Source organism: Acomys minous (assembly GCF_964271855.1).
Source record: "Acomys minous genome assembly, chromosome: 11".
In the NCBI taxonomy this organism is placed as follows: domain Eukaryota; kingdom Metazoa; phylum Chordata; class Mammalia; order Rodentia; family Muridae; genus Acomys; species Acomys minous.
The window spans coordinates 3,908,247-3,935,094 of NC_140492.1; the positions used below are offsets into that span (position 1 = coordinate 3,908,247).

The 26,848-nt window shown below is 48.6% G+C and overlaps 1 protein-coding gene across 7 annotated transcripts in view; it reads right to left on the reverse strand.

Moving 5' to 3' along the window:
* The window catches only part of DYRK1A (dual specificity tyrosine phosphorylation regulated kinase 1A), a 131,002-nt gene that overhangs the window by 102,952 nt on the left and 1,202 nt on the right, over nucleotides 1-26,848 (reverse strand). Inside the window, exon 2 of one of the 7 annotated variants that reach the window (XM_084801400.1) lies at nucleotides 24,768-25,159. The exons of 1 other annotated variant lie outside the window; for it this stretch is intronic. The gene's annotated coding sequence lies outside the window, so the exon portion shown is untranslated. Of the gene's footprint in view, nucleotides 1-22,865; nucleotides 22,995-23,362; nucleotides 24,059-24,767; nucleotides 25,306-26,848 lie in introns of those variants that run through there. 5 more of the 7 variants (XM_084801402.1, XM_084801406.1, XM_084801399.1 and 2 more) reach the window with 5 other exon arrangements.

Sequence of the window (26,848 nt, forward strand, 5' to 3'; positions counted from 1 at the left end):
AAATGCAGAGAGACTCAGATAGCATCCATAAGACCTAAACAAATACCACCCAGCTAGAACCCCAGCAAGACAGACGTGGGCATAAAGCTCGCCTCTAACCAAGATGCTGCGCATTAGGGGGAAGAAGGAGCTTGGCGTCCCCAGTGGCTGCACTAGATGCCAACCAGAGTGCAGAGCAGGCCTCACGCCCAGGTAACACACACAGAACAGGTGCCGCAGTTTCCTACGTTGTTGTTGTTGTTGTTGTTGTTGTTGCTACTGAGTGTGGGAACTGAGTGCTTTCTGTCTTTGTGAGTGTTTTACTTTTTTTCGGGGGAAGGGTATTTAAGATTTTGTGCAGTTTTTTAAGAGAAAAAAAGTGTATGGATTTGGGTGAATAGGGAGGCGGAGAGGATGGGGGACATGGGAAAGGGGAAGAAACATAATCAAAATATATTGCTTGAAATAATTTTACAATGTAGTATTTTAAAAAGTGGAGCATAAAAAAATGTCAGTGGGAAAGGGATCAGCAAGTCAGAAGGCCAGCGTCAGGCTAATCACAGCCAGCTCTAGCTGACAGATTGTAAGGCAGTTATTTCATGCATTCAAACAAAAAGAAGGAATCACAGAGGAAAGCATGATTTTTGTTGATGGCAGCAGTCTGTTTGGGGTTTGCTGGTTCTGTTGTTTGGAGACGGGGTCTCATTTTGTATCCTTGGCTTAGGGGCTGGACATGAACTTGCTTCAGAACCTAGAACTAACAGATCTGAAAAGCCACATGCTTCAAGTCGTGTTTGAGGTCGGACACTCGGCACACACAGGCAAGCGCAGGAGCCTCCACTGGCACCTTCCATTTCGTGTATGCCCATCTTTCTGTTGCTACATGGTCTGACTGGTACCCTGGCTGCCTGGAACCTACTACGCAGCCCAAGGTGGCCTTGAACTTCTAGAAGCCAATCCTCCCACCTCAGCCGCCAGCATGTTGGGTTTCAGGAGTATATTCCCGCCTCACCACACTCAGCTTTCAAGGATGTATGTCTTTCAACACTACTGAATGTATATTTATACCTTATTTAAAGCAAGCTATTAGCCCACACTAAAATTAACTATCTAAGACACAGCACAGTAAGAAGACAATGATAACAACCTACTTTGCCTTCAACTCAAGCACAAATCCTGAGGGAAAGTGTGACCATCTACTCTCACTAGAACCTTCTCAGTCACTGCAGCTCTAAGACTCCTAAACAGCCCCGGCATTTGTACTACTTTCCTGAACTTAGACTCATTTTTACAGGGGTTAACACCCGAATAGACTCATTTTAGTAAATGCTTGGAATAAAGTCATCAGTCAGCTTCCGCCAGCTCTCAAAGAACGAACATGCAACCACTAACAGAGGAGACGCTAGAGTACAGCCAGCAGCCACCAGCTAGCCCAGCTGAAGGAAGATTCTTTCCCACAGCTTCCCAAGAGAGCACAGAGCTAGCCCTGTGGTTGCCATACCAGGCTGGCCTCGAACTCACAGCAATCCACCTGCCTCTGCATCCCGAGTGCTAGGATTAAAGGCCTGTGTCATCATGCCCAGCTTTTACACCAAGTTCTTACAGCAGCCACAAGAAACTAATACAGGGAGCTAAGAAAAACATTTCAGGCAGGTGTAGTGGCACAGGTCTGTTATCCGAGCACTTGGAAGGCAGAGGCAGGCAGATTTCTGTGAGTTTGAGGCCAGACTGGTCTACAAAGCAAGTCCAGGACAGCCAAGGCTACACAGAGAAATTCTGTCTCGAAAAAAAAACAGAACAAAAAACTAAACAGAAAGAAAGAAAGAAAGAAGGAAAAAGGAAGGAAAGAAAGACACCTCAAATCTTCATGTGATACTGTCACTCTAGAAATGCTTCCTAGAAGGCACTCTAGCCCGCATTAGCAGTCCTGGGTGCTTTCCGTTCTTAAGTGGAAAGCTGCACTTACGGTCCATCTCATTTGGAATAGGATTTCCAATCAGGGTACTTTCTAGTGGGAGCCTTTCAGCTTAACAAAGATATGCATAAGCTCTGCCACCGCCCAGCACAGTAAAGTTCAACACTAGCCTATCCCACCTTGAACAGGATCAGCAGGAAGCTCTCACATATTCTATTACAAATTGCCAGTGTGAGAACGCCAAGGCAAGTCTCAGCAGCACGGAGGCAAGCTGTGTCCCAGGAGCATCCCTGACTACCCAGGAGCACTCCTGACTACCCAGGAGCACTCCTGACCACCCAGACACACTCCTGACTACCCAGGAGCACTCCTGACCACCCAGACACACTCCTGACTACCCAGGAGCACTCCTGACTACCCAGGAGCACTCCTGACCACCCAGACACACTCCTGACTACCCAGGAGCACTCCTGACCACCCAGACACACTCCTGACTACCCAGAGACACTCCTGACTACCCAGGAGCATCCCTGACTACCCAGAGACACTCCTGACCACCCAGACACACTCCTGACTACCCAGGAGCACTCCTGACTACCCAGAGACACTCCTGACTACCCAGAGACACTCCTGACTACCCAGAGACACTCCTGACTACCCAGGAGCATCCATGACTACCCAGGAGCATCCATGACTACCCAGGAGCATCCATGACTACCCAGGAACACCTCTGACTACCGAATGCTGCAGGCTTTTCACTGTTCTTCTCCGGCCTGTGCCTCGCAGCCGGACAATGAGCCCACAGATCCTCATCCTTCATGTCACATGGGTTAGTAGCAATCCTGTCTTTGTCAAAACTAGACCAAACCTAATGTTCTGACTAGGCAGTCAGAGGCTTAGGAAGCTGTCTCGCCAAGGAAAGCCTTTTTTTTTTTTTTTTTTTTTTTGGTTTTTCGAGACAGGGTTTCTCTGTGAAGCCTTGACTGTCCTGGACTCACTTTGTAGACCAGGCTGGCCTTGAACTCACAGCGATCCGCCTGCCTCTGCCTCCCAAGTGCTGGGATTAAAGGCATGCGCCACCACGCCTGGCTGAAAGCCATTTATTTTAAGTACCTACAAACAATCCAGATTTGGTGCCACAATTACAAACTGCTTTCAGAATACTCTGTCCACTGACGACACCTGCCTCCCTCTGCCCACGGGACCACTGAGACAAGCTGGCATGGACTAAGAACCCGTTCACACATCCCAAGCTTAGTTCTCCTGCCTTTCCCTCAGGAAGCAAGGCATATCCTTCACCTCTCCAAGTTTCCTATTGTTTGTCTCACCTGCTGGATCCTGGTTACTGCTCCACAGCACAGCAAAGGGCTCTCTCGTTTCCTGACCCTGTTTGCTGCATCCCTAGCGATGCTCCTGACACCAAGACAACCTCACATAATCTCTAACTTGACAATTATTAAGGCTGGTATCATGTAGCTGGTTATGGTAGCGCACGCCTGTCTACAAAGAGTCTAGGACAGCCATGGCTACACAAAGAAACTCTGTCTCAGGAAGAAAAAAAGGACTGCTATCATAACGTCTAAGCCTCCTGTAGTAGCTGCGACTTCCTTATGGACAGGAAGCATCTTCCTCAACTATGTCTTGCCAAGTGCAACCTCAGAGTCTTCCATGCACATTACACTCACAGTGTAGCTAATCTAGGGCATCAGTCACCTACTGTCCTACAAACTATGTAAAAACCAAAGTATCTATTCAGGATTTGCTTTCAATAGCCGTTAAACTAAGCAGGCAACATTTCCTGAGTCCTGCTCAAATATATAAAAATCTAGAAAGATCCCTACCTGTGCTTCTCAGTGTGCTTCTAACAGGAAATACACTTCCCTTTCTGCACAAACCATCCTAAAACTCAGCACTCAACTTTATAATGCTGTTTAACATTTTTTAGCTACTTTTCAGTTTATACAACAACTTCAAATACAATCTATTTTCACATCTCTCGGCCAATGTGGTAATGAAGCACTTTCACAGGAGGCAAATGACAACTATCTAAGGCAGCGGTTTCCATACTACTGACAGTTCCATCGGAATCACCCTGAGGGGCTTGTTCAAAATTCAGATTCTGAGACAGAGCCATCACAGTCTCCTGAGGGCACAGCTTGAGCCCGGTTTGCTGAACAAGACCCTTAGGCAATCCTAACACCAAACTAGGACTTGTGATAAAAACCCAGAGTCCAGGAGCCTGGACGATTCTGGAAAGGTTTTCTGGGCTTGCTCGGAGGAGGGCCTCCACTGCAAAGGGCTTGAATCTGAGTATGCAGAAGGCTGCAACAGCAGCTCAGGAGGCCGACACAGGGTCAGGCTTGCTGAGTTGTGTATAGCTAACTAACTTAAACATCTTCCTAATGATGTTTACCATTAGCATTTTTACTTACTACTTGCCAAAATAATTTGTGTAAAACACATAACTGATTAAAATAGTAGAGGAGAAAGAAGAGGTGGGCTAGAGAGATGGCTTAGCTGTTAAGAGCGCTTGTTTAGCTTGCAGAGGGCTTGGGTTCAGCTCCCAGCACCCACACAGCGGCTCCCTATCATCTGTAACTCCAGTTCCAGGGCATCCAACGCCTCCTGATCAGGCACATGCAGACAAAACACTGGTACACATGAAATAAAATTAATTTTTTGGTTTGTTTTTTGAGACAGGGTTTCTCTGTGCAGCCCTGGCTATCCTGGAACTTGCTCTGTGCCCACAGAGATCTGCCTGCAGAGCAGGTAGGAGGTTCAAAGCCAGCCTGGTCTACAGAATGATTTCGAGGACAGCCAGGGCTACACAGAGAAACCCTGTCTCTCTTCTACTTCTGTCACTCCTGTCCACTAGCGCCCACCAACTCCCAGAGAGGCAAGTCTATGTGTATGCGGCTCCAAGCACAGAAAGAAGGCAGCAAGGTAGATGGCAACGCCTATCCTACGCCTTCTCCACAGCACCAGGGCACTGGGCATCTTCTGCCCTGTACTCCACCAACCTGCACCGTGTAGGAGCAGACACAGAACTGGCCTTACCACTTCCTGGAAGAGACAGCCATGGCTGAGGGACAAACTGGAGATGAACTGCCTCTGAGGAGGCTCTCTTGAGTCTTCTGTGAGCAGGCAGAGTCTTGGCTCTGTTTACAAGCTGCACAGACAGTATGAGTTCCAGTCACAGAGGCTAAGACACCTGGGCCTTCTTTCTCTACACAAACACAGTCATAACTTACTACGGGAATACTTGAGGTGTTTTATGGGTTGTAATATGACCCAAGAGGTGGTTGACTGGACAAACTACACTGCCTGGCTTTTATCTCATAGTGCGGTGCCTTGACATCTAAGCTGGAACTGAGAAGCCCATTAAAGTTCTCATCATCAACTCTGCCCTAGTCCCAAATCTGTGCTTATGATTCTATCAAAATTACAAATATACGATTTAATTGATTTTGAAGAGTACATTAATTATATAGTTCTTTTATTATACTTATAGCTAAAAGCTGATACACACAATTATATCATTGTATAAAGAAATCTTGAACAGGCCAACACCAACTGACACTTTTTGTTATGGCAGAGCACGTGCCCTGGCTCCAGCCACCCACTCCTGCAGTGCCCATGCCTCACACAATCCCATCCCTAAGGCTGGCATGACCGTAATCAGAGGGTATGGGGAGTGTGCTTCCAGGAGTCAGTTCCAGCATGGCCTGGCAGCTCCAACTGTCGGCGCCTCTGGAGAAGTCATTCTCTAAGAAGATGACTGCGCCAAGGCTGACTATGACAAAGTCCAAGATAGGGAGGAAAAGGCCACATGGAAGAAGGTGACAGACAGCAGACAAGTGAAGGACACATGTGGAACAGAAATAACCCTGTCCAAGTGGACACCATGCAGACAGGTACTGTGTGGCTCTATGCCATTGCAGCTGGCTGCTAAGAAGCAACAAGAAACCTCAACATTGTGTATACCAACAATTATGGAGAAATTATGATGAACCTGTTAGTAAACTATTTTACAGTAACATTCTCCCTCTACCAAAATGTCTGTTCAAACTGCAAAAGAGGCTGTGAATCCTGCCTTCCCTCATTTCATTCAGCATGTCAATGGATACTCATTTGTGCCAAACAGTTATTCTTGAGAAAAGGGGAGTTAAGACACCATCACCATCTCCAGATTAAAGACACAGAGGCAGAAGACACAAGGAGAGGCAGGAGAGAGAGGAGAGGAGAGAGAGGAGAGAGGAGAGGGGAGGGAGGGGAGGGAGGGGAGAAAGGGGAGAGAGGGGAGGGAGGGGAGGGAGGAGAGGGAGGAGAGGAGAGAGAGGAGAGAGAGGAGAGAGAGGAGAGAGGAGAGAGAGGCATATCCCCCTCTCAGGTGCTGTGCTCAAGGTGCCACCTTAAAGCAAGGAGGACACCATCACTAAACAATAAACCTCCTAGGACTTAACTCGGATTTCTTAGCCTAAAGAATTGTAACTGAAGCCGGGGCGTGGTGGCGCACGCCTTTAATCCCAGCACTCAGGAGGCAGAGGCGGGCGGATCACTGTTGAGTTCAAGGCCAGCCTGGTCTACAAAGTGAGTCCAGGACAGCCAAGGCTACAGAGAGACCCTGTCTTGGGGGGGGGGGGGGGAGAGGAAAAAAAAAAAAGAATTGTAACTGAGAGCCAGGCATGGTGGCGCACGTCTTTAATCCTAGCACTCGGGAGGCAGCGGCAGGTGGATTCCTGTGAGTTCGAGGCCAGCCTGGTCTACAAAGCGAGTCCAGGACAGCCAAGGCTACACAGAGAAACCCTGTCTCACAAAACAAAAAAAAAAAAAAAGAAGGGAGGGGGGACGACTTGGGCCTGACTCTCTGATCTTTATCCCATTTACCCCACCTGCACTACAGCACCATGTACTAAGGACACTGTTAGAACCTGACAGTGTCGAGAGCTGGCACTATGCTGAGTGGCACCTCAGTGAGGAGGAGGGTGAGGACTGCAGCAGGCGGTTCCAGGAGACCCAATACCCTCTTCTGGAATCAGAAGGCATCTGCACTCACACATGTACACATGCACATATAAACACACATAATGTTTTTTAACATGAAAAGAAACAGATAGGGCTAGTTAGTAGCAAGATGTTTGGGTTCAGATGACCTGCCTGCCTGCCCTGCCATGTGAGGCGGAGCCAGACAAACAAAAATTCTATGAAGGAGAGCAAGCCTTCACTGCGCACTGACCCTGCTGCTGACTTGGTCCACAACTTCTCAGCCTCAGTAACTGTGTGAGATGTAGTATTTATAACTCACCCCATCTGAGTAAGTCCTGTCATAACACCACAAAGGAAGTGGGAAAGGCCCCAAAACAATTAACAATTTTAGAAATACGGGTAATAAAATGAGAACACAAGATAGGAACTAAGAAAAAAAGTTACTTCCCTCCTGCCAAGTTACAAAAATTTTTTTAAAACTAACTGATGTTTTCAGCCATGCATGGTGGCGCACACCTCTAATTCCAGAACTCGGGAGGCAGAGGCAGGCAGATCTCCATGAGTTCAAGGCCAGCCTGGTCTACAAAGAGAGTCCAGGACAGCCAGGAGTACACAGAGAGACCCTGTCTCAGGGAAAAAAAATTGTTTTTCATTCCATGAAAATAGGAAGCATGAAAGGGTATAGACTGCAGGAAACAAGAGTACACTCAGAAAGAGGATGGCAACGCAAAAAAGCAAAACAAAACGCACTGAACCCTGCATGCTCACAACCTGCAACTTAGAGAAAGATCAACTAAAATCAGCGTAAAAGTTTTTTTTAATATTACAAGAAAGATACCGAGACAGTTTTAACAGAAACGACAGTGAGCACAGAGGGAGAGTGAAGAGGCCAGTGGCCAGTGTTTACCAGTTGCTAGCATCGAATCGACTCTCTACCCTGACTTCTCTAGAACCCAGAACACCTAACGGTAGCAACAGTGTCCTCTCAGAGAGACACAGCACGAACATCAGCCTTACAGTCAGCCAGCCACAGCTTGGTTCAAGAGAACACACACCTCCACACTCAGGAGAGTGAGCATCAAGTAACAAAAAGACAGGCTCAGGCTCAGGCTCAGGTGCTTTAAACCAACAGAGAGGTGACAATGTCACCAACTCAACAGCACAGACAAGTTTGTCTGCATCCACTTCCTCTCCACAACCACACAGCAGGGTGGCCGTGTCCTTAGACCAGGAAGAGCTAGGCATGTCGCTGGAGGAAGCGGAGGCTAGGACAGATGTCCCTCTGCCCACTTCACCACACTGTGGGTGACACACTTCACGCTGCTTCCCACGACCCTACTTTCAGTGCTCGCTCGCTCTCCCTGAGCATGAAAAGAACCAGGGAAATACGCAAAAGTACTGCAGATGTCAGTTCCAAGGTTTTGACCTGAGTATCAACTGGCTGTAAAGTGAGTCTCTGGCTCTGGCCTTGATAATAAAGTAAATAACCAAGCTGAAAGAACTGTGTAACAAGGGTTTGAGACAGGTATCTGCCAAACTGCAGGAAAAAACTCAGGTTGCCAGACTTCACACTGCCAGCAACAGTGTACTTTATAAGAGTGTTTTCCCCAGTCAAAGTTAACACAGTGTTTTAAGACTCTAGAACAGAGGACTCAGCTAAAATGCACCCAGGAACCTGACTCACAGAGGCTGAGGTGATGACCCCAAGGTCGGCCCTAAAGATGCTCACTCTGAGGATACTGTTACAAAGCAACAGAAAACCGTCTTGTTTGCTACACATTAAGGTTCCTTCTGCCATGCCTACTGCTCTCCTGGGAGACTTATTTTAACTATCCTGCTATCAAGGAAACCAACTTCAAGTTATGGCCACACTTTTTTTTAAATAGGGTCTCACACTGCAGCCCTGGCTATCGTGGATCGTCTGCCTGCCATATGTAACACTGCCTTACTTAACGCGCTCTAAGGAAAGGTTCAGTTAGGAACTAGCTCTGCTCCGGCTAGCCTGAAACTGACTAACTAAAAGAAAACCATGTGTGGCAGGTGCAGCTACATAGTCAGATCTACCAAATTTACGCCACAGATCCACTCGGATGACGGACACAGCACTCTACCACTTGCCCTGACGCCAGTGAAAACAGAACCTAAATGCTGCAACTCAACCCCTGCCACTGCTGCCTCTGTGGCCACTACACACAAATCCTCCAGTATGCCTGACTCACTGAGGCAGCCAGCACAAGCAGGATGAGGGTGCCAGCAGCACACTGCGAGAAGACAAGCAGAGCCCTGCCTCCCACCAACACCCAGCCAGGGAAGACTGGCTGCAGGCCGGCTCCCGTCTCACAATACTGACCTGGCTTCTTATGCGGCAGCGCGTGGACGTACTTTGAGCAATGTGAAACAAATTTGATTCCTTGAATCCTACTTGTTTAACATAAAATGCTAAAATGCAGATAATATTAGCTACTTTGTAGGGCTGCTGAAGAGGGTCAAGGCCTAATAATAAGTATCTGTCCATTGGCTTACCTAATGCTGGAGCTCACAGTGGCTACTGTTACTACTAAGTAGTCTCTTACTTTTTAACAGGAGAAACTCAGGATTACATGAGTCTTTCTTGAAAAAGGAAAAAAAAAGAAAAAAAAACAACAACTCATAGACGAAAGTGGTAACTTAAGCCTGTGATCTGTGAAACTGACAAGGAGTGTCTTCAAGTCAAGGCCAGCCTGGGCTAGTATAAGTTCTAAGCCAGCCCGAGGTACAGAGACTCCCTCAAACTGCCAACAAGTTGGAGATTTTACCAACAAGTCTATATTTACCTTGATACTACTAGGCCACCGCCTCCCCACCTTGCCAGACAGTAAAGCAGTGTAAAGTGGTGCCAGCAAAGCTAAGCCCAAGACCCGATGCACACGCCATGTGCTGAAAGCCCTGTTCTCTCCACCTCTCTCCAGTGAGCTCCAGCTGTACAGAAAAGCTCCATGAGGGCAGAGGCCAGCTCACCAATCTGACCCATGAGTGTGTCCCAAGAACCCAGCAAGGGGCCACAGAACGACACCTTCAACTAGTTACCCAAAGTTTGCTTTTCCAAATATTGACTATGCAAACTAGTCACTGACAAGTCATAAAATACCTTGGGGGAAAAATGCTTACAAAGAGCTGGTGCAGCTGCACCACGTTGAACCCCAGCACTCGGGAGGCAGAGGCTTCAGTTCAGAGATGCGCCTGCCTCTGCCTCCTGAGCGCTAGAACTAAAGGCCGCCGCCACTGCCACCGATGCTTTTGTTTTGCTCTGTTTTAAGGAGTCTCCCCCTGTAGCCCAGGATTCACTGAGAAGCTTCAACTCACTAGAGCCCTCCCTGAGGACTGGCCTGAGTATGCCCGCACACGCACACTCCAGGTCACTCGTCTCCACAAGGCTTCTCCTCTTCCTTTTCCTAGACGTACAGCTTCCCTGTCCTGCTCTTCACTCCAAATGTAAACGTGTCCTGCTATGCTTCTTTGGTCCTTGGGACTGACTAAAGAAAAAAACTTAGGGCGTGTATTGATTCCTTCAACAAATGTTCACTTAATGCTTCTACTGCCCCAGGTCCTGGAATGCCTAAGACTGCAAATGCTGCAGGTGGATCACTGCTGATTCCTACGTGGGATTAATCGGTGCACGCACACACAAAATACACACACACAACCACCTAACTAAAAAATGATTTAAAAAAACACAATTATGAACAAAGAACAGACAGACATGAGATTTTACAAACTCAGAATAACTTAGTGAGGGGGATGTGCCTTCCCCAAAAAAATGATGTCTCAGCTGAAAGCAACTGAGGAAACAAGTTACCTAAGCAGGGTAGTAACTTCAGAAGTAGCAGTGCCACACGGACCGTCACATGAGGCAGTCATCTAGGACAGGTCACTTAGGCAACAAGGGCACAGGTTCTATGACTCCTTTAGTCTTTACCGTGAAAGTACCAATACCACTGGCATGGTATTTTTGTTTTGTTTTGTTTTGGGGGAGGTCTTTACTTCTGCTTTGGGAGGAGTTTTCTTTTTGTTTGTGCTGAGACAAGAGTCTCAGCTGAGCCCAGCCTGCAGTCCTTCCTGATGTCCTCATGTCCTGCCTTAGCTTCATGAAGCTCCACACGTGCAAGCCCAGGCTTAGCCTGACCCTACCTAGCACTCATGCAAAAAGCATAGGTGTGGTGGCACCTGCCCATCAGCTCAGTACTGTAAGAGGCAGAGACTGGCGGATCCCTAGGAACTAGCCTAATCAGTGAATTCTGGGTTGGGAGAGAGAAACTGTCTGGCAAGGCAAGGTGGGCGGCCCTGAGGCTGACCTCTGGCCTCCACAGGCTGAGTGCCACAACCTCTAGCCAGAAGGTCCCTCTCCACTGCTGCCCTTTCAACTGACCTTCTATTCCCTAGCCTTCTCCACAGGCCTGCACCCTTTATAAGGATTAGGTTTTTTTACTTATTCAGCAAACAGCCCTGAACCCTCCCTTCACTTTTTCTTCCCTCCACGTGCCTAACTGCAGTACTGCTGAGTAACTGGTGGCCGGCTCCCAGGGGACTTACCTAGATTGGCCAACGCTTTAAACTGTGCTACAGGATTACTATAGGAAAAATGTACAAAAATTAGATTTTACTCAATGAGATCCTATTCATTTTCTTATCCAAGCTATTTTGAAGTACTTTCACAATCTTTTCTATCACAGAAGGCATTACCCATCAATAATGAATGTTCCTGATAGTAAAGATAAAGAAAAAAAAAAATCACCACTGGCATGACAGTTTGCAAAAAAACAATCAAATCACAACACACTTCTCAGGAGCCAGTATTTGGCTTAGGGACGAGAGTCCTATTTAACTTAATCTAAGTACAGTTTAGCTCAAAATTAACTGTCAAAAAGACTAAGATAACTTTTGACCTCCAAAAATGATTTTTAAAAATCGTGAAATCAAATAAATAAATAAATAAAACAAAATTTTAAAAAAAAAATCACGAAATCACAGCTCCTACATCCCTTTTATTGAGAATGTAACATGTCTCCTGTAGACTGTGTCCTTAATCCTGCTCAAGAAACTATAATTTTTTTCCACCAGAACATATTTCCATAATGGCAAAGACAACAGTGGCTCCTGTTTTAGAGCTGATTTCCAGGCTCTGGTCCCATGTTTGACAGTCTTTAGTGCTCAACAAACAGTTTCAGCATGGTGGTGCGTGCTTTTAATCCCAGTACTGAAGAGGCAGCTCTCGGTGAGTTCAAGACCAGCCTGGTCTACAAAGTGAGTTCCAAGTGAGCCGTGCGTGCATGTGTGTGTGCGTGTGTGTTTTCATATGTATCCCTGTTCTATCACCACCCATAATCCTGCTATTTTACATATTTTATTGCATATACAGTGTTCTGCCTCCATATACACCTGCACACCAGAAGAGATCACATTACAGATGGATGTGAGCCACCATGTGGTTGTGGGAATTGAACTCAGGACCTCTGGAAGAGCAGCCAGTGCTCTCAACCTCTGAGCTGTCTCTCCAGCCCCACAATCTTTTTAGAAGATACTTGTACAAGTAAAAACAACCTGGGACATACTGAGTCGCCTGGGATAACCACATGCTCACATCTCTGCTACGCTACATTTCCACCTGTAAAGTACGACACAACTCTTTCTTTGCAGAGCCACAGTTTTGCTGGACGGTGGTGACACAAGCCTTTAGTCCCAGCACTTGGGAGACAGAGACAGAGGCAGGCAGATCTCTGAGTTCAAGGCCAGCCTGGTGAGTTCCAGGACAGCCAAAGCTACACAGAGAAACCCTGCCTCGAAAAAAAACAAAACAAAACAAAAACAAAATAAACAAGCCAGTCACAGTTTCACAATACTTTTTCCCACATCCCACTTTCTCTCTCTCGTCCTTGGTGCTGCTGCTGACTGCTCCAACTCACCATAATGGAAGAAGGCGCAGGCTACATGGTGATTCTCTTTGGCTCCCTCCAGCCCTCAGTCAGCAGGAAGGAGCCTTAACTGCCATACTAGAAGCACTCCACTCCTAGATCTGCGTGCGTAATCCTCCCAGTCATCCGGCCTGCCTCCTCCCACCTCCAGGAAGGCAGCCACACTGCGCACGGTCCAGGTGTGAAGATGAGCTGAGAAGCGCTGCTCCTGCAGGCTCTGCCTGGCCTCCTCGCCCCTCACCAGCCTTCCAAATCCTCCCGGCTGCGCCCCTCACTATCTCCTTCTCTTTCCTCCCTTTCTTCGTTCTTTCTTTCACCTTTCCTTGCCTTTCCTCTCCAAAGCCATACACCACACCTGACCCCAGGCAACCTGCCTACTGTCCAGAGCCTTGCTCAGGTCCACAGCTATCTCTCACCTCCCCTGGGCTCACTATTTCCTCACATGGCAACACCCTTCAGGCACCACAGTCTGATCTGTGCTCACTTTTCCATGAAACCACATCTAAGTGGTCTTGCCTGCGCTTAGCTTTCCTTGCATACACATCTATGGACCGCAATCAGATCCCCTTCGCCTTTACCATCAGCAGCGGCCGCCACCCACATCCCATAAGAGGGCAAGACAAGGAAGCTCCCTCTAGACATCGACAATCTATCCAAGCTAAGTTATTCAACAAGGGAAAGGCAAACCAGAACATGATGAATTCAAGCTCTAACTATGTATCTAACAAAGAGTGAATATTTCGTTACTTAAAAACATATGCCTCGGCCTGGAGAGATGGCTCAGTGGTTAAGAGCACTCCCCGTCTGCTCTTCCAAAGGGCCAGGGTTCAGTTCCCAGCACTCACATGGCAGTTTACAACTGTAACTACAGTTCTAAGGAATCTGACACCCTTATACCAATGCTCATAAAATAAAAATAAATTAAGTCAGGCCGGGCGGTGGTGGCGCACGCCTTTAATTCCAGCATTTGAGAGGCAGAGGCAGGCGAATCACTGTGAGTTTGGTCTACAAAGTGAGTCCAGGATAGTCAGGGCTACACAGAGAAACCTTGTCTCAAAAAACCAAAAATAATTAATTATATAATTAATCCTAAATCCTAAAATAAGAACATAGGTGTGCTGGGCATTGTGGCGCACGCCTTTAATCCCAGCACTTGAGAGGCAGAGGCAGGCAGATCACTGTGAGTTCGAGGCCAGCCTGGTCTACAAACACAGTCCAGGACAGCCAAGGCTACACAGAGAAACCCTGTCTTTAAAAAAAAAAAACAAACAAAGCCCTAAACCAGGCATGGAGGTCTATATTTTTAATCCCAACATGCAGGATGCTGGGGGGAGGGGGTGTCCTCAGGTAGCCTCAGACCATAAAGGGATAGGGGACACTTACAGTACAATTCAAGATGTTCAAATTCAGCCTTCAGTCATAATTAAACAAAAACAAATCCAAACTGCAAAATAAATAAAACTTAAATTATCTGCCGTCCTAAAAATTGGGAAAATGCACTCTTGAGACACTAATTGTAAACATCTAAGCTAGTACTATATTTTAGAATACAATTTGGCAAAATACATTTAAATGTGCTTATAGCTGGTAGTTTTCCTCAAAAATAGGATATATCTACAACGTAAGAGCAACATTGTTTAAAACATCAAAGTATGAAGACAATTTTAATGTCCCTTCATGAGAACTAAATAAACCAAAGAATACACATAAAATCAAACTGTTCCCAATCAAACAAAACAAAACAAAACCTGGCAAGGGCTAAGGACGTATCTCAATTGGTAGAGTACTTGCCTATAACCCATGACTCCCCAGGTGTGAGCCTGAGCCCCGGCATGAAGTGGGCGTGGTGACACACGCCTGTAACCACACTGCAGAGGCTCCAGCAGGAGGAGAAGAGGTCCTGAGCTACGTGAGACCAAGAAAGAAATGGGAGGGAGGGAGGGAGGGAGGGAGGGAGGGAGGGAGGGGAAAAGGCTAGAAAGAGGGCTCCAAGGTCAAGAGCTCCTACTGCTCCTGCAGAGGAAGCCAATTCAGTTTCCAGGGTTCCAGGAGGTTCCTAACTGCTTGCCGCTCTAGAGATTCCAACACCCTCTTCTGGCACCCAAAGGCACTTACACACAGGTAGCATGCACTCATAAAAGACACATACATACATACATACATACATACATACATACATACATACATACATACATTGAAAAATAAATATCCTTTAAATTTTTAAAGAGGGCTGGGCATGGTGGCACACATGTTAATCCTAAACACCCCAAGGAAGAGGCAGGCAGGTCTCTGAGTTCAAGGCCAGTCTGGTCTACACAGAAAGTTCCAGGCCAGCAAGACATATACTGCAAGACCTTGTCATCAAAACAACATGCAAAAACAGTTTAGAAAAGAAAACCACATGACAGGGTCAGGTGTGGTAGCAGAAGGATTGCTGCGTTTGAAGCCAGCCTGAGCTGCAGAGTAAATACAGTCTGGACTAGAGAGAGCCTGTCACCAAACTCAAGAAATAAAGCCAGGCCAGCGGATACAGGCCTGCGACCCCAGCCTCTCCAGAGGCTAAAGCAGGAAGATCTGAGCAAGGCCTGATGGGACACAGAGTGAACCCAAGGATAATACAGAGCAGGGCCTCAGAGTAAGTGAAAGGACCGGATGGTCCAGCTCAGTGGGAGAGCACTGGCCTGCAGCAGGGGATGCCCTAGGGTCAGTGCTTAGCACACGAGGGGGCGGGCGGGGGGGGGGGGGGGTTGCTAGAGAGAGACAGACAGAGACCAGCTTCTCAGCTGACACAGGAATATTTCCATGACAAGCATGAAGTTTAAGTCAAAAGGCTATATGTTTAGTGTGTCTTTGATTTTCGATGCATAGACATTGCATGTAGACACAAGCTACCTAACTATGGATTTTGCTTGTTTGCTTGTTTTGTTTTTCAAGACGGGGTTTCTCGGTGTAGCCTTGGGTGTCCTGGACTCGCTTTGTAGACCAGGCTGGCATTGAACTCACAGCGATCCGCCTGCCTCTGCCTCCCGAGTGCTGGGATTAAAGGCGTGTGCCACAACCCCCGGCTACAACTACTATGGATTTTTAGAATAAGACTAAATATGCACAATGCCCTGGGTCGGCCGCCCCATTGTGACCCAAAGAACGGGGGATAGGGAGGAAAAGCACGGAGGGAAGGAAGGCGGGAAGGCCATACCTGCACAGTTCTGCAGCACAGTACATATTATATGCAATGTATATGTATTTGCACATGAACACACACAGGACATGTCTGGTAGAAAAACCATGAGCAGTTACTCCCCACTGGCCCACAGCACGAGGATGACTGCACAGCACTCTGGTACTTCACTCTTTAACCCTGAGTACATCTGTCTTGTTGATAGTTAAAAACTACACAGTCAGCCGGGAGTGGAGGCACACGCCTTTAATCCTAACACTCAGGAGGCAGAGGCAGGCGGATCGCTGTGAGTTCGAGGCCAGCCTGGTCTACAAAGTAAGTCCAGGACAACCAAGGCTACACAGAGAAACCCTGTCTCAAAAAACAAAAACAAAACAAAACAAAAAAAAAAACCCTACACCATCACATGAAATGACTAAGATCGAACCCCTCCACGGAGGGGAAGACCCGTGGAGAAAGGGATGCTCTTCTGCCTCAGTGGGATGACCCCTCACGGCTCCCAAGCTCTAGTAACTGGTGACACGGAGAGCACAAGTCTCTCCTAACCACGTGGTAGCTGTCATTACACCCTTCTTCTTCAAGAAAAAGAACATGTGACATACTCTTGCCTCCCCATCTGAAAGGCTTGTGTTCAGTCCAGGTGCTGACCTCTGACCTCTAAAATGACAGTCAGCCCAGTGATAAACAGCGCTAACCTGGTTAACAGGGGAAGGATATTCCTCTGAGCCTATTTCCATTTTAAATTAGAGACGCTACTGAGGTGAATCACAACTAGTGAAAACTCTAAGCAATCAGATAAAAAGGAAAAGTACTAATTTGGGGACACAAGCTGTGTTTGTTCTACCTAATCATGCCAAGACCCCGCCAATCTATCTACCCCAAAGCCACCCACCAGAGTCCTGCTACTAACCACACCTTATAAAAACCTCAATTCCTCCTTTAAATAAGAAAAGTATCATCCCAACAACTCCCTAGCAATGAGCTACTGCATGAGGAGCGCTGAGGCTGAGAGGCGCCCTGTAACACGGGGCTGTAGCATGGGCACTAGCCCTACCGGTCTGCATGCAAGGAACAAACGCCAGCCAGCAGTCCCGGGCAGCCCACTGGCCCAGCCGCCCCCCTGCAGCTCAGGCACTGGGTCTGTCCGCTCCTCCTGTCAAGGCGGGATGAACTGATCCCTCAGAGGAGTTTAAGTGTGCTGCATCAGGGTGACCTGGACTCTTATGAGCAAAGCTCCCAAACTACACAAAGTCCGCTAAGCTTGGAAATCCCGAAAACCTGACAAGCGTTGCAGGAGAGAGCACTATCAGCTGCCCCAGGCCCCTCCCAGGCACAGCCCCAAGGAGTGGCAGCAGGTAGTGTGTGCATCCTAAGTCACTGATCACTGCTCTCCCACCCTCACACTAGTGACTCTCAGATACTGAAAGCCTGACAAGACCCAAGCGCTGGTCTAGCGTTGTCCACTATAGTCAGGAGTATGACCACATGTACAGTATGGCCCAGAGCAGACCACTCAGGGTAAATCCAAGTTTAGATTCTATTGTTTACATGATATAATCACAACCATAAAGAATTGTTTCTACCAGAAAATAGTGATATTAGGCCCCAAATACCTTCACTCAAAAGAAAAAAAAAATTTTTAAGTACAAATTTATTCATTCTCATCAGACTACAGAACAATCTATTTTGAGTTTGCAAACTATAGGACAAATGTTTAATGACTAATAACTCAACAGTGCCTGGTCAATAAGCTACCTTATTTCCAATGATTTCTCCCAAAATATTTGGAAGTTAACAAGCAATGTTTAATTTTCCTTCTTTCTACCTGTCTATAGTAGAAGCAAATTCTCAGCCAAATAAACAGCAACCCTACCAAAGACCACAAATCCCAGCCTGCCGTGCAACTAAATAAAGCCACATGACTAAATATGGCCAATAGCACATGGAAAAGAAAGACACACTATTGTCCAAAAGGACAATCTAATGGAGAGGAGAGACAGACATTAAGAGTAAGTATATATAAATCACTGATGACTCACTATACAGCTATCAGCAATAAAGGTTGTGAAAGAACGAAGAAAGTCCTGCTTGGCTTAAGGAGGGAAGCTATGGGAAAATGTTTGCCCAGTGTGTGTATAAAGTCCTAGGTCAATTCTCAGCACAGCTGGGGGCAGGGGAGGGCCCAGGAAAGGCATCTCTGGGGCAACAATGAAGAGAAAGACAGAATGGAACGAAAAGAGAAGCTTTCATCAGGCCATCTACACAAGAACCAGATAGCGTGGACCCTGTCACAGGTGTGAAGACTGATGCTAAGGCCAGCCCGAAGGCTCTCCCTCCTGAGACGCACTATCTCAAAGCCCACAGGGCCTCAGACACCACTCCTGACCACACCAGAATCATCTGGGATAAGAGCCACAGGGTCAACACACTTCTATCCAAACCCAGCAAATACTTCTAAATAAAAATCAACTTAGGACTGGAATTCTAATAAAACTTTAAAAAAACATATAAGAGGAACCATATAAGAGGGTTTGATTATGACAATGTTATTAAAAGAAGATCTGATGTCTTCTAAAAACTGGTTTCATTCCTTGTCAAACCATCACAGTAGGCTCCCACAAAGTAAAGAATCTCAGCGATAAGATTTCAATTTTGTGTGATAAAATGACATCATCAAGACCCAACTTTTTAATGACTACTGTGTATTACATGTGCACACATCCTTAGTCAAGAATTACTTATCTTGTCAAAAGTTAGCTTATTAACAGTAACAATATAAATAAAAATCACTCTTGAGAACAGTGACACCTATGAAAGAACTAACTGTCAGGAATCCAGTGTGGTTCTTTGTCAACAGAAGCTGGCCTTGGTGGAACCACAGCAGGTTAGATGATTCTCAACCAACAACTGCAACTCATTACAGAATTCTCAAAGGAGAATTGCAAAGCCAAAATATAACCTTAAAAAGCATAGCTGTTTTATTTAATGCAATGTACTTCCAAGTCATTTTTGTTTTTTATATACGAAAATGAAACTAGAATTTAGAAAAATAAGACTTGCCTACTTTGTCTACTAATGTGACTTTATTTTAGTCCTCTGAAACCTGTACTCAACTCTCACATGCCCAACAAAGACTACACACACTCTAGCTTAACGTTATGAAGCTGACATGAAGGAAGGTTTCAAAAGATTCCTGCATTTAGGGTCAACAAAGGAGAAACTGTAGGTAACTCCAAATATCTTAGTCAGTTTTCCCCCAAGTCACTAAACAGCAATCTTAGCCCCCATATTGTATAACCCCAATTAGTGCAAGCACTGGGTTATGAACTGCCACAGGCGGTCTCAACATCGAACAAAGACAGATGGCCAGGGTGACACAGGTCCAGCCTGAGAGGCACAGCCCACTCTACATACTACTGCAGTTTGGTCACACAGCCGCACAGTGACAGGCAAACTGTGTTGTCAAGTTACAAGTGACCTGGTCGGATATTTCCAGGCAACAATTTCACTTCTAAAAGGAAAGTAGTCCAGTGTAAGATGGAGGAAAGCTAACAAAACACTCAACAGAAAGGAGACTGTTAGCACCAAGTTACTGTTTAGGGACACCACAGAATTATTGGGACTAATAACTACAAGTGCAGAGCCAAGTTCCCAACAGGCTTTCAGGAAACTGGTGTCTGCTGGGCTGGAAGCTAGGAAGTCCTTTCTTGGGAGAAGTTGCTGGAAGGAAGGACACTGGTTGGCAGGTGCAAAGTGAGTTTGTAACAAAAAGGAAAATGACAAATTAACACACATGTGAGCTAGAGAGATGGCTCAGCAGTTAAGAGCACTGGCTGCTCTTCCTAAGGTCCTGAGCTCAATTCCCAGCAACCACATGGTAGTTCATAACCATTGTAATGAGATCTGGTGCCCTCTGAATACTGTATAAATAATGAATAAATAAATTTTTTAAAAAATTAACACACGTGACCACAAGGACCAAGAAAGTCAACTTAAGCCCACCCTCTGTGGCTCGTATTTATAACGTCATGTACAAGACAGTTCTCCGCCACTCACAACTCTATACAAACTTTCCTCCTCTACGTAGACATGTGCCCAACACACCCTCTATAACCTCTGTTAATTAAATATCTCTGTGCTATTAAAGGGGTTGAAGTAATATCCAAAAGTAACTGCACATAGTACTGTCTTTGACTTACATAACATGCATGGCAAAGTCCATGCCATACCTCTAACAACCGTGGCCTCCCCTTCCTAGGGTCACAGCACTGCACACACCTGGAGGCCTTGAGCACACTGTTGCACTCAGCACTGCACTCCCATCTGTAAGTCACAAACTCAGGAAGCCATAAATAAAACCAAGTGACAGAGCTCAAGTCTCAGGGAGACTTTTCTAGCCAAGGGTCTTTTTGACTGACTGTCCACGTGGTCTTGAAGGTTCCGCGTTCCAAGCGCTAGCACACAGCAATGGCTGAGGTTACGTTTATAACAGGGCACACGCCAGAGTCTTTCAGAAGGTCTTGCTACATCATTTCTTCACTTCCTGCCCTTACTAACACTCATCATCCATTCATTTCTTCACTTCCTGCCCTCACTAATACTCATCATCCATTCATTTCTTCACTTCCTGCCCTCACTAACACTCATCATCCATTCATTTCTTCACTTCCTGCCCTCACTAACACTCATCATCCATTCATTTCTTCACTTCCTGCCCTCACTAACACTCATCATCCATTCATTTCTTCACTTCCTGCCCTCACTAACACTCATCATCCGTTCATTTCTTCACTTCCTGCCCTCACTAACACTCATCATCCATTCATTTCTTCACTTCCTGCCCTCACTAATACTCATCATCCATTCATTTCTTCACTTCCTGCCCTCACTAATACTCATCATCCGTTCATTTCTTCACTTCCTGCCCTCACTAACACTCATCATCCATTCATTTCTTCACTTCCTGCCCTCACTAACACTCATCATCCATTCATTTCTTCACTTCCTGCCCTCACTAACACTCATCATCCGTTCATTTCTTCACTTCCTGCCCTCACTAACACTCATCATCCATTCATTTCTTCACTTCCTGCCCTCACTAACACTCATCATCCGTTCATTTCTTCACTTCCTGCCCTCACTAACACTCATCATCCATTCATTTCTTCACTTCCTGCCCTCACTAACACTCATCATCCGTTCATTTCTTCACTTCCTGCCCTCACTAACACTCATCATCCATTCATTTCTTCACTTCCTGCCCTCACTAACACTCATCATCCGTTCATTTCTTCACTTCCTGCCCTCACTAACACTCATCATCCGTTCATTTCTTCACTTCCTGCCCTCACTAATACTCATCATCCATTCATTTCTTCACTTCCTGCCCTCACTAATACTCATCATCCATTCATTTCTTCACTTCCTGCCCTCACTAATACTCATCATCCATTCATTTCTTCACTTCCTGCCCTCACTAACACTCATCATCCGTTCAATTCTATCCCTCTAAAGATAACAATGTCTTCAGCATCCACCAGGAGTAAGAAACGTGTGTCCTTGCCTTACAGGGGTGACCCTTCTAGGGTAATTTCTGAACTTAGGCATCCCTGAAGTAAACATGAAATTCATGTAGCCGTTTTTATAAGAGAGCTTGCTATAGATGCTGACAAGAGTCTTTTAACTTTTTGCCAAGGTCTGGAATCTAACTCTATTTGGACAGTTACCACAGACACCACCACCATGCCCCCTGCCTCCCACTTATAGTCTACCTAAAAATGTTAATTCTTTAAGAACAATTAAAAAGAGAAATTTAAGAAAAAGCAAGGTAACCAACATCTCAAAGTACCTAATAGCTATTCTTAGCATGCAAAATACAAAGTGTCAAGAGGAACCTAAGTATTTAAAGAAAAAATTATAACTTTACACCAAGCTTTGTGTTTTATCAGCATACAGAGGGAACTCTGAACTGTAACAGTGGTTAGCTGTGAAGAGGGAGCAGCAGCACTCTTTCAGGTCTTCCACCCAGAAGCAGACTGGTTTGCTTCGAGGGTGACAAGTTTCATTAGGAGGGTTCATTTAAGCTGCACTCTGCAAACCCTAAATTAACTCCACCAAAACCTGGACCCAAACAGTCTCTAGGTTAGAGCACTGAGTCATCACACAGAGCTTAATAATAAGTGACAAGATGAGGGTCAGAAACCCAGGCTAGCAACTGACAACTGCCTCCTGCAGTCCTGACTGTATGACCTTGGACTAGTCACTGTCCACCTCCAGGCTCAGTCTGCTCATCTGTAAAATGGGTAACATTTCCTACTGGGAGGTTAAGCCAGGAAATATATAAAACTGTAGTTAAGAATGCCTGGCATTAACCTACGAGCGTGAAAACAGTTACAAGGTATATTTCCTAGCAATTTGGCAGGATTCAAGAAGCAAACGATGCTGCACCTGGATGACAGGACTCACATAATCTAGGGCTGGGCAAAAGACAGACAAGTCATAGAGTCACTGACTCACGAATTTTGCCATTTTTAACTATTTCGGGGTAGGGAGGGGCCCTCTAGCTAAGCGCTGATAGTCAGCGGCTCTGGAGCCTCTGGAGCCCGACTGGGTCTGCGCCTATAAATAGACCGGGGAAGTTCTGTTGCCATTCGCAGGTATCCATCCTAATCCGCGTCTCCTCACGCTGCTAAGCAGGTCACCCCGGCCCCTCCGGTGGCCCCGGATCGCCCGCGCCTGCTGCCCGACTTCCGAGCACACCGGGTCCCCAGGCCCGGGCCCACAGGGCCTCGCAGACAGCAGCAAGCTGCCGACCTCCGCCGGCGCGGCCCTGTCCGGCCCTGCCTGCGTCCTCGCCTACCGGCAGCCAGCCCCATCTTCTTAACCCGTGCATTGTCCTTGCCTAGAACCCCGGCGCTCCGCACGCCGGTGGGGACGGAGAGGAGGGACGAGGGAGGAGCTGGGGGAAGAGGATGAGGAGGAACAGGAGGAGGGCGGAGGAGGAGGATGAGGAGAAACAGGAGGAGGGAGGAGGAGGATGAGGAGGAACAGGAGGAGGAGGAAGGAGGAGGAGGAGGAGGAGGAGGAAGACAGCCTCCTCCCCTGCGCCCCGGCGGCCAGTGGAGGTCTGGCGCCGGCCCGGCCCGAGCCCGCGGGTCCCACCCGCCGTAACTTTCCTCGGGGACACGGCCTTCCCCGGCCTCCCTCCCGCAGAGGCCTGCCCCGGGCCGCCCGCCCGCCCGCTCCTAAGATGGCAGGTCCCTCCCTCCCTCCGCCAGAGGCCTGGCGAGCCCGGCTCGCAGGCCCCGGGGAAGCCGCGCGCAGGGCCGCGCCGCGCCGGGCGGGGCGGACACTCACCGGGACGATGGCGGGGCGCTCGCGCCGCTGCTCCCTCCGGTGAGTCTCAGCCTCGAGCTCCCGCGCCGCGGCCTCCGCAGCCAGCGCCGCCCCGACCGGGCCGCCTCTCTCCTCCGCCCCCGGCGTCCCGGCTCCGCGCCGCAGCCGCGCTGGCTGGCTCAGGGTCCGTCCGGATGGCGGGGCCGGCGGCGCCCGCGGCCGGGGAGGCGACAGCCCCTCCCCGGCAAATACCGCAGTCCCCGGGCCCCCGAGTGCCGGCGGCGGGGCCCGGCCCGGCCCGGTGCGGAGGGCGGGCGCCGATCGGCGGCCGGCGGCCGCTCCTTCCCGACGAGGATTTTTGTAAATCTCACAAAATGGCGCGCGCTCTCCGAAGCTGCGCAGCGAGGAGCGCCGGGGCCCGAGCGGCGGCGGCGGCGGCGGCGGCTCCGCCAGGAGAGCCCGGACCGCCCGCCCCCGATCCCGCACAGACACTCGCGCACACTCCCCGCGCGCACACTCGCCCTCGCACACGCTCCCTCACACTCACACCGGTCCCGCCCGCTCGCCGGCGGCGGCGGCGGCAGCGGCACCAACAGCAGCAGCAGAAGCGGCGGCGGCGGCGGCGCCCGCACCCCCGCTCGGGGAGTCCGCTCTCTCAGCCCGACCCGGGCCGCGATCGGCAGCAGCGACGGCAGCAGTCTCCCCGGATCCCCCCGCCGCGGTTGCCGCCGCCACCCCCGCCTCACTCCAATGGGGCTTTTTATTATTATTCGGGCGGGAAGCGAAAGGGTTTAAAAAAAAACCAACCAACAAAATGGCGACGGACCGACCCGGTCGCTATAGCAACTGTCAATCAAAACGCAAAACCCCGGCTGACGTGCTGACGTCCTCCTCCCGCCCCGCGGCCCCCGAGCCGGAGGGCGGGGCCTGTTGCTCGGGTAACGGCAGATTCCGTTCCCTCCTTTCCCCTCTCTCCTCCGTCCCCCAGCCAACCACCCAACCCCCATCAGGTCACGTGAAGGATAAATTCGGAGCTCGGGCCGGCTACGAGTGTCAGCGGAGGGCGCGTGATTCGCTCGGGGGAGGGGAGAGGAGGGAGGAAGGGACGGGGGGCGAGGCGGTGGCCCCGCCGGTGCGCGCGCCAGCGAGGGAGGGAGGGAGCGAGCGAGCCAGCGCCCGCCGCCCCGCCCCGCCCCCGCGCTCGCTCCCACGCGGACTGCGGCCCGGCCGGCGCGCGCGCCCCCGCCGCGCGCTCCCGCGCCGCGAGCCCGCAGCCCCGCCCGCGCAGGCCCGGGGAGCGGAGCGGACGGAGGGGACGAGCAGGGCGACCACCCCGAGGCCCCCCGGGGAGGCCGCCGCCGAGAGCAGCTGCGAGCCCCACGCCCGCGCGGGTCCGCGCCACCGACCCGGGCCGCGCTCGGCTCACCTCAGGAATTCCGGCTGCGGGCGCGCGGCCGCCACCTAGGTCGGGCCGGGGCCGCGCCCGAGCCGCGCGGGCTGTGCAGAAACTTTCCAGGCTGGGCACGCTCCCGGCAGCCGGCTGCTCCATCGGAATGTCCAGCCGGGGCCAACCCCAGGGATTTTTTTTTCTCGTGCTTGTCTTAAGTCACCTCGGTTTGCCGATTCCTAATTTGCCCACTCGGCCTGAGCCGTCCGAGTCTTGACTGGGATTCTTCTGCCTTTCGTTCCTATTCATTCTATGTAGTCTTCCGCCCGGCCAAATACCGCTGGGTGTGTTCTCCGGCCTTTGACACAAGTCTGCTGTGCTGGTTACTTTGTAATTAGAGGACAGCCGCTGGCTGCAATTGTATTTTGTACCTGTTCGGAAGTAATGGGGTTAACTGGTAGCCTAAAAGAGTATACATGAAGGTAGAGTCTTGTGTTTGTATATACACTGTTGCACACCTGAAGCCACTGGGTTGATTTCTACACTTGATTCTTGCCATATTTGTGTTAACGTTTTGCTTTATGGTCTTTGCAACAATTGCAACAGATGCAATCTCGTAAACAAATGTAAAAACACCAGTAACTGCAGGTCTCTGTGCGCTGTGACCCTAGGAAACACTTGTTTTCAATGAGTTCTAACAAACCTAGAGTTAGTACACCGTTGATTTCACTAAACAGCTATTCAACTTAACATAGAGGAGGAAAGAAAAATAGGCCAAAACTAAGGTAAATAAGGGCACAGGGAGGACAATAACTTGTTTAGCCTGCCCCGGAATATCTAAAAGTTGCGGCACTCGACAAAAGTACTATAGGCTGCCCTGTTGGTGTAATTAAAGTCCACAGTCAACATAATTAATCCGAAGAAAACAGAAGTGGCCAAGAGCATCCGGTTCACAGAAGTTAGTACCTGGTTTTTCCAAGCACAGGCCTCCACCAGCTCCTCCTCCCTCACATCCTGGCTTCTCACACTGTTGGCCAGTTTCTTTCCAACATAACTCTAAAAACTAAATTAAGGGCCGGTAGGATTTGCTGAAGGAGGCAGAGGCAGGAGGATAGCTCAAAGCGAGTCCAGGACAACCAAGGCTTCACAGAGAAACCCTGTCTAGAAAAAACAAAACAACAACAAAAAAAGCCCAAGATATTCAGGATTAGGAAGTGTGTGTCCCCATATCTAAGAGGTGTGCCTTGTCCCCACACTGTCCTATGGCAACTTTAGCTGACATCAATGAGTTGTCATGTCTGGGTTGGGATGCTATCAAGTGTTTTGATTTGGATGTCACCTAAAAATGTGGCTTGCAAGTTATTGCTGGTGACAAGCAGTGGACACTGTAGTCTGTAGAAGAAGCGCCAGCCTAGCATTAACCAGATACAGATATTAAACCTTCAGTTTTATCTGAGATTCTCCCATCTGAAAACCTGGGAGAGCAAAGACAAGGCCCCAGTCTCAGAGGTCACCCTCCAGCACATTGTAGAGCATCCAGTCCTCACAGGATATGACCCATCCCACTCTTCAGAGAGAAAACTGGGGATGGGTGACAAATGACATCCCAGAGTGACACCACCAGTGAGCGGTGAGGACAGGAGCCAAATCCAAGCGTATGTGCCCGCCCCGCCCCCATGTGCCTACCAAACCAGGGTTTATTTGGAGAACAAGTCTTCACAGAGGTCATCAAGTTAAAAATGAGGTCTTTGAGCCAGACCAGTGTCCTTCTAGCCAGCTGGACCCAGGGATAGGCACAACAAATGATTGACAAGGAGTGGAAAATGAAGGAACAAATCTGAGGTTACTGAACAACAAACAGCCAAGAGGCAGGAAACAGATTCTCCCTCAGCCTTGCGAGAGAGAGAGAGAGAGAGAGAGAGAGAGAGAGAGAGAGAGAGAGAGAGAGAGAGAGAGAGAGAGTGCTCAGTTTATATCTTGGACTTCTACCTTCCAGAACTGTGCCCCCCGTTTGTGGTGGATGCTTTGTTGGAGTGCTAACTAGGCTTCTCCTGGCTCTCTTGCATCCCTTTAGTGGTCATCTTGGTGGTGCGCTATTTTAAGCCCATTAGGTTGAGTAG